This window comes from Podarcis vaucheri (assembly GCF_965113315.1).
Source record: "Podarcis vaucheri genome assembly, chromosome: 8".
Taxonomy (NCBI): domain Eukaryota; kingdom Metazoa; phylum Chordata; class Lepidosauria; order Squamata; family Lacertidae; genus Podarcis; species Podarcis vaucheri.
Genome location: NC_138766.1, coordinates 3,707,058 through 3,721,044, shown reverse-complemented (window position 1 = coordinate 3,721,044; position 13,987 = coordinate 3,707,058). Strand labels below are relative to the sequence as shown.

General features: G+C 42.4%; 1 long non-coding RNA gene across 1 annotated transcript; it reads right to left on the bottom strand.

Moving 5' to 3' along the window:
* Positions 1-409: 409 nt before the first annotated feature.
* LOC309538842 lies at positions 410-13,862 on the bottom strand. Its single transcript, XR_014222375.1, has 4 exons — positions 13,527-13,862; positions 12,530-12,634; positions 8,639-8,681; positions 410-3,289 (listed from the first exon to the last, which is right to left on the bottom strand). It is a non-coding gene; the product is annotated as an uncharacterized lncRNA (long non-coding RNA).
* Positions 13,863-13,987: the final 125 nt, after the last annotated feature.

The window sequence follows — 13,987 nt, the reverse complement described above, 5'->3', positions numbered from 1 at the left end:
ACCAAAACAATTGTCATGCCCTTCCAAATCAACCAAGCTCATATTTTGGAGTAGACATCAATCCCTTATCCAGAATAGGTAGGGTGCCTCATAATAAAGCTTCAGGTCGGTTTGTGTAGCTCCCTTGGTTGGCAGACAGTTTTGGAGATACACAGCAGTGGCTACTGCATCTCCCCACGTGTACTTGGGAATGTCTGCATCAGTCAGCATGCACCTTGTCATTTCCAAAGAGATCTAAACCTTCTCTCTGCATCTGAGTTCTGTTCAGTGTTTCAAATTAACCAGGTGCCAGTAGCATTTTGTGACAAGCAACTGGCCTTTTGAAAAGCAGGGAAAAGGATGATGATGATGATACCCCAGCCATCTGGCTGGGTTTCCCCAGCCACTCCGGGTGGCTTCCAGCTTAATATTATTAATAATATTAATAATAATATATTGAATTTTGAAACATAATAAAACGTTAAACATTAAAAACAGAGTTGCCTTCAGATATCTTCTAAAAGTTGTACAGTTCTTTATCTCCTTGACATCTGATGGGAGGGCATTCCACAGGGAGGGCGCCACTGCTGAGAAGGCCCTCTGCCTGGTTCCCTGTACTTCTCGCAGGGAGGGAACGACCAGAAGGCCTTTGTAGGTGGACCTCAGTGTCCGAACTGAATGATGGGGGTGGAGACTATATATCCCCTTCAGGTGTACTGGGCCAGGGTTGTTTAGGACTTTAAAGGTCAGCGCCAACACTTTGAATTGTGCTCGGAAACATACTGGGAGCCTTTAGGACCAGTGTTGTATGGTTCCAGTGCCAAGTTTGGTGCCTAACATCTCCATCTGGCTGGCTGGCGTAGCTGCAATGCTGCACCATTCAGCTGGACTTTGCGGCAGCAGGGCACAAAAAGATATGCCTGTTTTGCTGCTGCACAAATCACCTCGTCAACAGGGTAGCATGGCACCAGAAGATGCACGTCCTTTGGTGCTGCAGTGCCCTATGGATTTCCTGGCTCACGCAGCACTGAAAGAAAAATGTATTTTGGTGCTGCGTGAGACAGGTGATTTGCCACAGCTGGCCAGTCACTCCAGCTTGTTGGGCTTCAGTGGCTCCACTTCCTCCATGAGGCTGGCATTCTCCCCGGCTCTCCCTGTTGCCAAAACATCTGCCAGGCCACTTCCTCCTCCTTTTTTCTTGCTAGGCGGAGGCCACCTGGGCCCAGCTTTGTTGGGGCTGAGGCAGTGACTCTCAAGTTCCAGGAGCAGAGGGCTGCTCCTGGCGGAGGCAGGGGAAGGTCAAAGGGAAGAGCGGGCTGTCAACAGACGCGACAAGAGCCGTATCTGGATGCATGCAGGTGACCAACCCCCCACTGCTCTGGATGCTGCCAAAGAGCTGCTTGGGGCTGCCGCCCGAAGCCCCACCAGCATTGCAAATGTGGAGCTGCTCGTTCTGCTTTTTCAGCTTCTTCAGCAGCTCCCACAGCTTCTGCACTTCAGTGTTCACTTTGGATTTAATTTCCTTCATGTCACCCTGCAGACCCAAACAACCCTACGACCCTATTGCCACACAAGACAGCAACAGGACTGCTCCTGCTGCCTCCACCTTCTCTTCCTCCTATTCTCCCTCCCTCTGTCAGGTGAACCTCCCCCCCCCGCCCCAGCTCAGAAGGTTGGACTGGGCCGAGTCAGCTGCACACACAGGAGCTGCAGGGTGGCAGCAAGAGTAGCCAAGAGAGGTGAGCCTTCACTTCCCGTCCTGCCATGTAGGGGGCCCTGCCTTCCTTAGGCCTGCTCTGGAGACAGCTGGCTGCCTCAGCATTGATGGAAAGGAGAGGTTCTGTGCCAAATTTCTGGATCTGCTTCATCCTTCTGGCATTAGTGTGCCACATTTGCAGACTGGGGTCCTGAAAGACTGGTCTCATATACACCATTAGTTAAGTGTGCCCCCATCTCTGGTCACTTGGCACTTCCCATATTTAAACAGCCTATCAAAACCTTTTCAGTTCAAAGCAGACACACTAAGCATGACATATTTCAATTGTGGGACATACAGGACCTGCTGCACAGTATTCTCTCAGTTCATTGCTTAGCTTGCAATTTAAGGTTCATGAACCTGTGCCACATACCTTTATGGTTTTGTGCTCTGCAATTTGGATATTACCATCTACTGATTGTTAATGCCTCCAAAGAAATTTTTATCTAAACTCATGTGTGAAGGACACCCAGAATCAATCAACCATTTGTTTCATTTCTCATCATTAAAATTTGCAGTTAGATTCATCTGTTGTTCCCCTTATTTTGTCTTGGTTGCTTGTTTTCAGGGAATTTATTTGACTTTTGTGCTTTATAAAATTTGGCTAGGTATCCCTCTTTGTAGAAACTGTAGCAAACAACTTTTCTGGCTATGGCCTTGACTCTCTTCTGGGATTGGGACACATAAATTGTGTCACTTCCATTCCTGATTCAAGAGTGTTTGCTCTTCACATTTTCCTCTTAGGTGTCCAACTGCATCACCAAGTGGTAAGTTTGGAATGTTATAGCCATGTGAACTATAAACATAACAAATTTGTGTCCTAGTGACCGCAGGAAATAACTAATTTTGCATTCCTCATCCATTTTGTATTAGGAAATTTATATCTTTTCAATAATGGTTAGGAACTGTGTTTCATGATTTTTACAGTCCTTCTTGGATTCATGCCCTAAATGAATCTCTCATGATGTGAGTGCTTGCTTGTAAATCCAAATGCCTGTTCCACGTTCTGAAGCATCTGAGCAGCTGTTTTTCTTTCCTTTGTGTGAATCATTTGGGCATCTGTGGGATTTTCCTATATAATAGGCACTGCTCATTTATTTTGCTCCTCCCATAACTTTAAGACTTCAGCCTCACCAGGTTTGGCTCTCTTGATACAATCTAAAATACCCACTCTATCAAATCTGGTTCTCAGTCATCTCCTCCACTGCATGAAATTTCCTTCTGTTGACTTGGGTAACTTGGGGCTTTCTTCCTCAACTAAATTTTTCCTGTTCATGTGCACATTTGTTTTTCCAGGCAGCCTGCTTGTCCGTTCTGTGTGAAATAGAGTTAATAGGTTGGGTAACATTGTCAGCCAGTGTTCCTGATGTTGCAGCTTTATTTTGGCACTGTTGGTGCTTTTCATGCATGTCTGGTGGGGAGAAGCATTGCTAGTCAGTCATTGTGACTGGCAGTTTCCAAGGATGGTGTATGAGTTAACTGTAAATGTTGTAACATGCAAGCCTTGATTCACATGAGGAAGGAACTCATACAGAATAGTGCCATTTAGATTGCCTGGAAGAAGCAAGGAGAAATAGTTAATGGAGCAGGCCTCTTCTTCAAGGAAGCTGTGTAGGGTCAATACTGGAACTTTAATTGGGCCTAGAAGCTAACAGTCAAAATGGGGCAACATGATTTCCCTATTGGAGCTCCTGATAATAGCTGGGTCTTGGCATTCTGCACTGGTAGAAGCATTTAGACCATAACATGTTACAATAATCCAAAATAAACTTGATCAGAGCTTAAACGAGAGCTGCTGAATCCCACTTCCAAAGGCTTTTGCAGCTGGGAAGTTCTATTAAATACCTTGATAAGAGAGACTTTTCTCACTTTTAGCAGCCCTCCAAGGGATTACTTTTCTAACTCTGTTTTGGATCATCCTCTGGAAAATCAGCCAAGGGGCTCCTGACTGAAGGAAGAGTACACAAGGTCAAACTAGGAAAGACCAAGAAAGTATGATACAGCTGTTACTGAATCCACACCTTCCTTTTCCCTAGACAAGGAAAGGCAAATTATGAACACCTACTATAGGATGGAACCAATATTTGTGAATTTACCCTCCCCATGGTAGCCCTCCCCCACTGCCTTCAACCTTGTTCTGGAAGGTCCCTCAATTCTCTGGAGCCCATTTCTGGGAGGGGATGAAGCTGGCAAATACTTCTTCCCTCTTTTTCCATTAGTGGAATCACCCACTGGATCACTCCATGAACACAAGGCCATCAATGGAATTACACCCATGTAAAGGAAAAATACATTATTAAGCTGTTCCCCGCCCCCGTACTATGCAATGTCTGCTTTCAGTAGACGCTTATAATTTAATGTTGAACTTAAGTAACTTTCTAAAAAAGCAGTTATAATTTTCATGCATAAGGTAGATCAGGAAGTTTATGTTTCAGTGTTGGCATAAGTCTAAAACATTGGAGTGGGAGTGCTGAGCAGCATAATTCACATACTTTTAAAAATGGCACACCTGGAACATAATCCAGCCAAAATTAAATCAGTTTTAGATTGATTTCAATAGGAACAGCTGCTTAACTGGTAACATTAGTTAGCCTAATATTGTGCCTTCATTGATGCTTAGCTCTTCCCACAAGATCAGTTTAACCTAAAATTCCTTACCTTTTTATTAGATTGCACCTCATGTTAGCTGTTTGTTGGGTTATCAAGTTGCAAACATAAATTGATTCACCAAGTGAGTAGAAAGCATTGCAACTGATCAAGATTGATCACAGATATAGTTAATGATGTAATGCACAGAGGAGGAAGTGTCTCTGCAGACCTTTAATTCTGCATCTTCTAGTAACCAATGCAAATTTTCTGCACTCTGGAAGTGGGGCATTCGGGACTGAGGTCTTCTTTGTCTTTGGCAAAGCTCAAAACAATGGACAGCAGATGTTTCAGTCATTTACCCACCACCCTCTGGTTGCCTACCTCTTGTGGGGAATGTCTGCAGCAGCTTTAAACAAGGTAGAAGCCCATGATGCAGTAGTGTCAACCTGAAAGCTACACTTGGGGAACTGAATAGGCTTTGGGGTTCCAGCCAGCAAGTGGAATGGGGTGGGGTGGGGAAAAACAAGGTGGCAATTCAACTGGCTGGTAGCAGGAAGCTATCAGTTACTCTACACACGTCACTCCACTTCCTGGCTGGCTACCAGCTGCTCTCTTTTACACCAACAATGGAACAACCCAAAGGTAGACCAAACACTTCTTTTATTTCAAACTCTGTTAAGCTTTGTGTACTTGTTCAACCTGCTGAGAAGGGTATCCAAGTGGCAGATAATTACAGATATCATAAACAAATTTAACTTGAAACACTTCACATTTTACAGGATAATCCTGTCCTATGTGCGGTAATTTATTGATGCTGTTATCATATTGACTATTATTCATAGCCCTCTTAGTCTTATTGTACTAGAGCATTCCATAGAAAATGTATTATCCTACTATATAAAGGATCCATTAATCAGAAAAGTCAAATCTGATTTTTTTTTGGGGGGGGAGGGGAGTTTGAGGGTGGGGTTTCTTTTTTCCCCCCTTTTGTAAATCAACCTTTCCTATGATAGCTCATTTCTGTCAGCAGAGAAATTAATTTTGGGGGCAGGGTGATGGTGGAATCAAACAAAATGCCATGTAACTTTCTTACTCAGAAGTAGATTAAAATATATTAAGTTTTTTGTAGCTATATGTAGATATAGGACATAATTCAAGTAGGTCAGTTTATGTAATGCTAAACCATGGTTTGGTGTTATGAGAACAAGCCTTGTGCTCATGTGCTTTGATTAGTTATGCTGTAGTTTGTGGAAAACCATAGTTTGCTGTGACATTTGGGGGGAAAAGCAAACTATGGTTTACATTCTCCCTCTAAACTATTGCTTAAGCTGGTCTGAAATTCTGGTTTGGAGGGCAAACATAAGTTTGCGGATTTGGATGAACAGTAAATTATGGTGTCTCAGCAATAAACTAGGAAATGACTAATCAGAGTGTGAAAGCACTGTTTGCCTCCACTTTGTGATGTGCACAATTTGCCACCTGAAGCGGCTTTTTACATTCATATAACTTGTTATGCACCAATTCAGCCCACTGGATCTGAATACTGAGTCAAACTAGAGATTAAACAGGAGATCCAAAATCAAGATTTTCTAGGAGCTAAAAGCAGCCACAGGAGGAAGAACTGAACTGAGGAAGGGATCGTGCACAAGAGGTTTAAACTGCTTGCTCCCATCCATTTGCTTCAAACAGGGGATTCCTTCTCATAATATGCCTCAGAATGCCTGTTGCTGAGAACATGAGTGGGAGTGCGCTACTGCATCTGTGCCTTGCTTGTGGACTTCCACAGGCATTTGGATAGCCAGTGTGAGAACAGAGCTGGACTGTGTAGGCTTTTGGTCTGATCTAGAAGTGCCCTTCCTATATCTAGTATCTATCTGCCTGTCTGTATAGCAATATCATAAATATATTAAAAATTAACTATTTATAATATTTAAAGTACAGAATATGTGACAACATAATTCATATGAAGTCACAAATTCTTTATATATTCTGCTCTCATACATCTCCGCTTCATATTATCTACAACAAGGAGACACTCACTATTTTACTTTTCCAGGAATCTCCTGTCCTTTACATAATTTCACCAATTAATAGTAGTTTTAACAATTTCTAATTGTATTATGCTTGCATTTCAATATTTTGTATATAGTAGCTTAACTGCTGCTAGAGATTTAAGACTACATCTTGCTTCTCACTCCCCTCCCCGACTACACAATCCTTCAAGTAATAACAGACCAGAAGAACCTGTGGAATAAAAATCCTAGTATTGCTCTGATGATTTCAATGATATTTCCCCCAGACTTCTTAGCTTTTATATTCTCTCCACAGATGCATGAAATCTCATTACAGTACTAACAGCTGTGTTCAATCATTCCATAAATACTGTTTAACTTCCAAGGTATTAGGTGCCATTGTGATGCAAAGAAAATACTGCTTTGAGATGGTGAGACGTGAAGTGTCGAACTCCCCCTCCATTGTCTTAGATTGTTTACAGCACAATCCTCTGCAAGTTTACCCAGAAGTAAGTTCCACCAGCTCAGTGGTATTATTTCTGGGGAAGAGTGGTAAGATTGCAACTGTATACACACTTTCCTGGGACTGAGTCTGAGGAAACAAAGTGGTATACCAGGAAAGATTCTGGAGCAGATCATTAAGCAAACAGTCTGTGAGCACCTAGAAAGGAATGCTGTGATCACCAATAGTCAGGATGGAAAAAATAAGTCATGTCAGACTAACCTGATCTCGTTTTTTGACAGAATTACAAGCCTGGTAGATGAAGGGAACGCAGTGGATGTAGCCTACCTTGATTTTAGCAAGGCATTCGACAAGGTGCCCCATGATATTCTTGTAAAGAAGCTGGTAAAATGCGGTCTTGACTATGCTACCACTCAGTGGATTTGTAACTGGCTGACTGACTGAACTCAAAGGGTGCTCATCAATGGTTCCTCTTCATCCTGGAGAAGACTGACTAGTGGGGTGCCACAGGGTTCTGTCTTGGGCCCGGTCCTATTCAACATCTTTATCAACGACTTGGATGATGGACTCAAGGGCATCCTGATCAAATTTGCAGATGACACCAAACTGGGAGGGGTGGCTAACACCCCAGAGGTCAGGATCACACTTCAAAACGACCTTGACAGATTAGAGAACTGGGCCAAAACAAACAAGATGAATTTTAACAGGGAGAAATGTAAAGTATTGCACTTGGGCAAAAAAAACGAGAGGCACAAATACAAGATGGGTGACACCTGGCTTGAGAGCAGTACATGTGAAAAGGATCTAGGAGTCTTGGTTGACCACAAACTTGACATGAGCCAAGAGTGTGACGCGGCAGCTAAAAAAGCCAATGCAATTCTGGGCCTCATCAATACGAGTATAGCATCTAGATCAAGGGAAGTAATAGTGCCACTGTATTCTGCTCTGGTCAGACCTCACCTGGAGTACTGTGTCCAGTTCTGGGCACCACAGTTCAAGGACACTGACAAACTGGAACGTGTCCAGAGGAGGGCAACCAAAATGGTCAAAGGCCTGGAAACGATGCCTTATGAGGAACGGCTAAGGGAGCTGGGCATGTTTAGCCTGGAGAAGAGGAGGTTAAGGGGTGATATGATAGCCATCTTCAAATATATAAAAGGATGTCACATGGAGGAGGGAGAAAGGTTGTTTTCTGCTGCTCCAGAGAAGCGGACACGGAGCAATGGATCCAAACTACAAGAAAGAAGATTCCACCTAAACATTAGGAAGAACTTCCTGACAGTAAGAGCTGTTCGACAGTGGAATTTGCTGCCAAGCAGTGTGGTGGAGTCTCCTTCTTTGGAGGTCTTTAAGCAGAGGCTTGACAACCATATGTCAGGAGTGCTCTGATGGTGTTTCCTGCTTGGCAGGGGGTTGGACTCGATGGCCCTTGTGGTCTCTTCCAACTCTATGATTCTATGATTCTATGTATTTCTGCATAGGCATGCAAAGGATTGCACTGTACAGTGGTACCTCAGGTTACATATGCTTCAGGTTACAGACTCCGCTAACCCAGAAATAGTGCTTCAGGTTAAGAATTTTGCTTCAGGATAAGAACAGAAATCGGGCTCCGGTGGCGCGGCAGCAGCAGGAGGTCCATTAGCTAAAGTGGTGCTTCAGGTTAAGAACACTTTCAGATTAAGTACGGACCTCCGGAACAAATTAAGTACTAAACCTGAGGTACCACTGTATAGGACTTAATATAGGACTTAATTCTAGTGCAATCTCTCCCAAGTAGTATCTGATCTAGAAACTGCCTTTTTCTTTAAACTATGAAAACTGAATTTAATAAGTTCTTACTCATCTTGCTTGCCACTGTTAAGAAGTGTTGGATTTGAAGATACTGAAAGAATAAAAACAAAGAAGGATATGTTGGTCCATAAGAAAAAGCTTCAAAATCCAGAGTTGGGCAAATATACCTATTAGGAGCAATCAAAATGTCAAATATAGGGAACAAGCTTTTGAGTTCTCCATATAACCCTCAAAATGCAGGCCGCCTTCAGGTGATAGAAATGTTTCCTTTGGCTTTAGATTCTTCCCCAAACAGTTATGTCTGGTATTCTCCAAGGCACAAAAAAGACCAAGGCAGTCAATTGAATTCACAGACACACCAACTAGGAATGCCCTGAGAAATTTCACTAATCTTATATAACCACCTTCCTTCCCACAAAAATTCTGAGTTGTTTCTCCTGGACAAATTCTCCAAATTTATGTGGGACAAAGTCAATCACAGCTCTCATCTCAGGCAACATTAGCTTTCTCTAATTCCTCAAATCTTTTTAGTGGGCAGGAACCACCAATTTTTCCTAAAATGTTGCCTTGCAAGCAATGCAGTGCAACTGTGGTAGCAACATATAAGTAAGTTCTCATCTGCCTACAAACACAAGAACAGTCAATGTGGTGTATTGGCTAGCATGTTGAAATGTGGCCTGTGTGATCTGGATTCAAATCCCTAGCCAATCTGGAGATCTTAGGCAAATTACTGTCCCTCAAAACAAGGTGGTTCTGAAGATAAAATGTGATGACTTCATGTTCCTAATATCCTTGGAGGAAGAGCAAGGTACAAATACAATGGATAGAATTATTCTAGCAACACGAAGGATCCAGGCCTCCATGTGCAGTGAAGAAATGACTCTGAAAACATTGGTATTTGAACAGCTGTTTGTAGCTTGATTATATCTAGGTTCTACACACTTCAGTAAGTGTTCCTGAACATGTGCAAACTTATTCTAAAATGGATGATGACCTCTTCATTGAGAGATTCCTTTGGCCCAGGCCCTAAGATTCTTACAAAACATCTGAAGATTAAAACCAATACAGTCTTGTTATTCAAGTTTTAACACTTTTAGCACAAGCTTCTTCTGAACTGAGAACTGTCAGAGCTCATTTGACTGATACTGCAGTATGCAAAATGTCTATTTTTCCCCAACAAAACAATATATTTGTACATCAGAGAAAAGCAATTATTCATTTCAAGGAACTGTAGGCCTGAATGAAAGCGTTTCATTGCATATAAATTTATTAAAATTTAAACATTAAATTCAACATGTTAATTAGGACTGTGTGCCATGCACTGACACTGACAGTAAGAAATGGATCTCAACAACTGCTCTGCAGAGATATGTTCACTGGTATTATTTGCTCTTTGATTACTAATATATTTATAGCACTCTTAATTTAAGACTTTTCATTAAAAAAGGTCTTATATGGGCATTATGTAAATTTGCTTTATGTCTTTTACATCAGGACAAGTGCTTCTAATTTAAAGGGGGATGGTAAATAAAATGCATTTATATGTATGCCAAATGGTGCATAAGACTGCACAGTTAAATCAAATAAAGAAACACAATTTCATTTTAAAATATATAGATCACAGTTGAATTTATGCAAATCCATGATCTGCAAAACTGCAGAGTAACAGAATCGGTGCAATTTACCAGAAGCAAAGGAGTCTTGATACAACAGAGAACATCATTTTCAGATTCCCCCCCTTCCCTGCCACTTGCATATAGTCTGTTGTTTTACTGCTCCTACTTTTAAAAGTTCATTTTGCATTGATGCAACCCCAAAGCAAGGCAAGGAGAGGTGGTTGCCTCAAGAGATCTATTTCCAAGGCAGCAGGAGAGCAGAAGACAAACAGACTTGAGAAACGGAGTCTGTTAATCCATCAGCAAGTTCCGCTGGGGAAGCTGGCTGAGCCTTGAAAGAGAAGTGAGACACTGAGACCCCCTTCATGTTCTTGGCTCGGACACACTGTCATTTAGCTCCTCCCCTCCTAGAATAATCCCCACAGCAAGCTTCCACCTGGTCCTTATGTAACAGTACTGTGTTCGTGTTAGGTAAGAAAGAGCTGCCAGTTGGATTTGCTGATCTTCCTGTTTCATCTCGATTCCTTTTAAAATTATAAACTATTCTTATAAAATGTAAACTACTGTGAGTGCTTTGGCATAACGGTGTCATGAAAATACCAAAACCAATAAGTGAAATGAACATCACATTCCTCTCTCTCACAAGGATATATCAAATTGATATTTCAAGGCAAAGCAGGTTTTCCACACCAATATTGTACTTGAAAGTAGTACTGGGTATTGATAAGCAGGTTAATACTTCTCCTTGAGAAACTAGATTGAAGTGCACTTCCGCAATTTGCTTCAGCAGTATGGATAAACAGCACACCATAGTTACTGAATATCAGCATTGATACTTAAAAGTCCAGTCTGGACTTTGGAATAAAGATAATGATATCAAACTGTGTGGTTATCTACTCTGTACTCCTTGCTTAGACCTGAACCTTATATTTCCCTTGTAAAGCAATTAGAAGCTGCAATAAATTATATGTCAGGACAAAAAAGGCAAGCAATGTGAAAAAACAGACAAGTATAAAAAACAACAGGGAGCTTGTTGTGGGGAATTCTGTAGACAGCGTATCAATCAGAACATATGTAAGTTGTTATTTGTAAAGAAATGCTCAAGGAATAGCTAAGTCTGTATTCTGTAGTTTGGTAGGATCCAAGAAGAAACTCCTGCATAGGAGCAATGGATTTTTTTACTGTGGAAATCAAGGAAGAAGCAGGTCTTTTCTGTCTGAATACAAACAGGGGGTTTGGGGTTGGGTAGTACCTCTGGTGTGGGACATGTCGTGCTCCTTCTGGCTTAGTTTGTCCATCTTCGGTTCCCACCCTACACTCAGCTCTCACCTGTGGCTCCTAGGCTGTCAGCATGTGACAGCAACCATACCCCGGGAAACAGCTTCGACTGGCCAGCTGTTGGGTCTCAAAACCTCAATGAATTAGGGACTTCCCCTGCATGCGAGGACAAGCTTCAGCAGATTGAGTGGACGAGACCAATAGTGGGTCTAATGGGGCAAAATGGCAGTTTCTGCATGTGCTGTAGAGGGAAATGAGGCGTAGATGGGGCTCATCAATCTGGGAAGGGAGCCCATCTAAGAGAAAGAAAACTCTGATCCTAATTCCCCACTGCACCCACTGCCTTGTTGGACACCATTGGCTAAGGCTACGGAATAAACCATACACAAATCCAGAGTGGAGTTGCTAAAACAGCTGGATGGTGCCTTGTACGCCTCCTTCTGGCAAGTCCTGTAGCTAAGCTGGTGCCAAATGTATTGCTCTGCTTTCCTTTGGACGACACCAGCAAGGCACAGAGGGGGTTCTTGTCACCTGGATAGCCCAGGACCTCCATACACACTAACCAGGCTTCCACCCTGGAGAGGTCACCTTGCTGCTGCTAATGCAGAAAAAACAATGCAGCAGGCAGAAGTTATGAGTTACCAGTCCTTGCAGTCACTGTGTTTCTCCAGTAATTTAACTTCATTCCTGGAGTTAACTTCATTCCTGTCTCTCAAGACAGAGGCATTGCAACAGGTGCCCCTTTCCAAAGGAAAAGCAGAAGGACCTCCAGTAGACAGTTATGCAGAAGCAGAGAATGCTAGATTTTTTTCTCCTTTCCTGCTGGACTAAACTTGATGCTGAATCTATTAGGCTAAAGTAGACATGTGGAAAATGTGGGGAATTCACTCCATTATCTTGCTGGTTTCCCAGCTTTCTTCCTGTCCTGTGGCTTTATGATAAACGCATCTTTGTGTCCACGGGGTACATAATCTAAGTATTGATTCTGAGTGTGGATTAAGTAAATAAAAGGATCCACTAAAAATATTAAATGCATTATACTTACTAACATTCTCATGGTGCTGTTACTTCCCTTATCCCAAAATAAAGTTCTCTTAAACATATTTTGTTCTACTTCTGTTTCCCTCCATATCGCCATTCTTATCCCAAACTAAAAGAAAACAAACACAAATATTAATCATACAGATCCCAATTTATTTTTAGATCTCAATTATACCACAATTCAGAGAACAACATTATCAAGGTATAGTAGTGCAAACAGGCAGTAGTTGGCTACTGCTCCTATCTGCCTAGGTTATCTTCACTCAACAGCTGACCAAGGATGTATCCAAAGGATTGTCAATATGACTAAGTACTCTTATACATTGTGGTTTTTTGATTACTGCTCCTTAGTATATAATCTCGTGTGCATTTGCACAGCCTTTATGTAGATAGCTCTCTGCAGTAGCTGTTGCCTTGTATTGTGCAACAGGATTTGGTGAAGTGGAAAGTGATTTCACACAAGAAGGGTCTATAGTTTTGAGAGCTAGATGGATTGAGGACATTGTTCAACAAGCCATTTTATTGTACTACTTCATTGTAAGGGTTATATCCAATTGTTTTCTCAGAATAGACCCACCAAAATTAATGAACTAAATTTAGTCATGTCTATTAATTCCAGCGGGCCTACTTTGAGTGGAACTAACATTGGACAAAACCCTTAAAACACAGTAATAAAAAAGAACAAACCGCAGAAGTGTGCTGACAGTAGAATCCTGCTATGCAATGCAGGTTTGCAGTGATAATAAATTAGTTCAAGCCACTTCACAGAATTAGAACTGCAGAGTAGGAAGGGACCCCTGAGGGGCATTTAGTCCAAGGTGTTTGGACACTGAGTTTGACCTCCATTTGGTTCCTCTCCTAACACGATTTTATTTTGGAGGCACTGTGGGCAAATCCTGCGACCTCCACTAAACAACAGCTCTGAAATATACCAAGCAAAGATTTCATGGCACAAACTGTTCACCCCAAATAGGAAGGAATGTCCCTTGAGACACACCTACCTGGGACCAAACCCCTTTCGATGCGACTTACTCGCGGGAAACAAGGCACGTGATCCGGCAGCACGCCTGCAAATCCAAGGTTAAGCAATCCAACTGAAGCACTTGAAAAAGAACAAGAAGAAACCCAGTTGATTTTCTCCGGTAGGAAACTTACGCAGGAGCTCTGCTCTGCACTTACTGCGGAGGTAGTCCAACTGGACTCGGCAGGGCTTACTTCTGAGTAACTGAACACAGAAGCAGGCCTCAACCAGGGGCGGAGCAGGGGGGGGCAGTTGCCCCCGTCAAGCAAATACAAATACAGTGGTACCTCGGGTTAAGTACTTAATTCGTTCCGGAGGTCCGTTCTTAACCTGAAGCTGTTCTTAACCTGAAGCCCCAGTTTAGCTAATAGGGCCTCTTGCTGCCGCCACACCGCTGGAACACGATTTCTGTTCTCATCCTGAAGCAAAGTTCTTAACCTG